The sequence below is a fragment of the Tupaia chinensis genome, unplaced genomic scaffold (genome assembly GCF_000334495.1).
Source record: "Tupaia chinensis unplaced genomic scaffold, TupChi_1.0 Scaffold145528_1, whole genome shotgun sequence".
Taxonomy (NCBI): Eukaryota; Metazoa; Chordata; class Mammalia; order Scandentia; family Tupaiidae; genus Tupaia; species Tupaia belangeri.
In genome coordinates this window covers 60,262-62,075 of record NW_006205385.1, presented here as the reverse complement: position 1 = coordinate 62,075, position 1,814 = coordinate 60,262, and positions in this window count along the sequence as shown.

Genomic DNA, 1,814 nt, shown 5'->3' with positions numbered 1-1,814 from the left:
AAAGAGTGGTCTGAGACAGCAGGTTATACAGATATAGGTGGATATCTTGACCCCAGAGAAGCAGAAGAATGAAGTGAAGGCCAAGAGATGAAATGAAAAACTCTGAGAAAGAAGACTGAGTGGAGCTGAGTGTTAAACAGTGGGAAGGGTCTGAGTTTTTAATCTGCTTGCAAATGAGAGAGGTGGGGGGACCAGCAGTTAGCATAACGGCTATGTCGTTGGACTCCCACGTAGTCGACCGCGGTTCGCGTCCCGGACCTGGTGGCTTAAAACTCATGCCGGGCGCGTGTACGTGCATGCCCAAGATCCCAAGGGGAGAAAGGAGGAGAAGGGATTGCGGTGTGACCATCCCCCCTGGGGTGTGATTTCTCGCTTTCTGTCGCTATGTCTCTCTCTGTCTGTCTGGTGAGTGCATGTGCCCTGTAGCGAAAAACCCCCCCAAAAAAAAAAAAAAAAAAAAAAAAGAGGTGGGTAAATTTGCTCTGAAGAGAGACATAATTTTCTTTTAAAGAATTATTTTCTTTAATTTTATTTACTTATTTTAATTTGACCAGAGAGAGACAAGAAAGAGAAAGAGAGAAAGAGAGAGAGAAAGAGAAAGTGAGAAGCAAGCTGCCAAGTTCAGGACTCGAACCATGGTCAATCGTGTGGGAGTTCAGTGCCCTTAACCACCATACCACCCGCCAGTCCCAGGAGACATTATTTTTCTTATACTGGGCAATGTGCAATTCTGCCTCCTGTTTCAGAGAGAGAAGCTATCTCCATCTTGCAAGACTGTTTGTATGCAAGTATCCTATTAAGGGTAATTTAGAATGAGGAGGTATCTGCTCCCAAGATGTAAAGAAACATCAGAAAGAAGTGGAGAATTATCACCCAACCACTAGTGCAATATCTGAAAATGATCTCACTGGATACAAATCCTACATCTATATTTCTCCCACATTTCTATTATAGTTTCATAAATTATGGGCTGCATTCACATATATGCACATTGCCACACATACACATGCACACATTTTATTTTTGTTTTACTAAGGGATGCATGCACTCATTGCAGAGAGAGGAGAGAGAAAGCACCCTCTGTCTGGGGGGATGGCCATGCCACAATCCCTTCTCCATTCTTCTATTGGGATCTGGGGCACACATGCCCAGTGTGTTTTTGTGTTTATCAAGCTGTTGGGTCCAGGGACTGAACCATACAGTGGGCCATGTGGGATCCAACTGATTTAACCATTGTACCACGAGCTGGCCCAAATACATACATTTCTTTTTCTGTGATTTCCCTGCCTTTAAGCAGCCTAAGTAGAAAATAGGAATTGGCTATGAAAATTTATTTCTCTTTCCATAATCATTAAAGTTCAACACAGGCTCAGAAGGTTTACCTAAAGTAGCTTTTTCATTTTTCTAGTTAGATGCTTCTTATCTTTTGGTGCTCCCAAAGGATCTAAAAAATAATAATAATAATGATTCTTCTTAGATAAAGACAAACACACAGAAACTATTACATACAATATTAGAGATTACAGACACTAAGAGACCCATTCATAGGTGTCTTTAGTGGAATATTATTGGTTTTATAAGAAGGAACATGCAATGTTAAGTATAGGAAAATATAGAGTAGTAAGTTCAAATTTTTTTCTGATTGGGATTATTTCTTTTTTTATAATTATTTTATTTTTTATTTATTCATTCATTTTTAAAATTTTTTTAAATTTATTTTTTTTAAATTTGACCAGAGAGAAACAGAGGTTGAGAGTGAGAGAGAGTGGAAGTGAGAAAGCAAGCCACCAGATTCAGGACTTGAACCCTGGTCA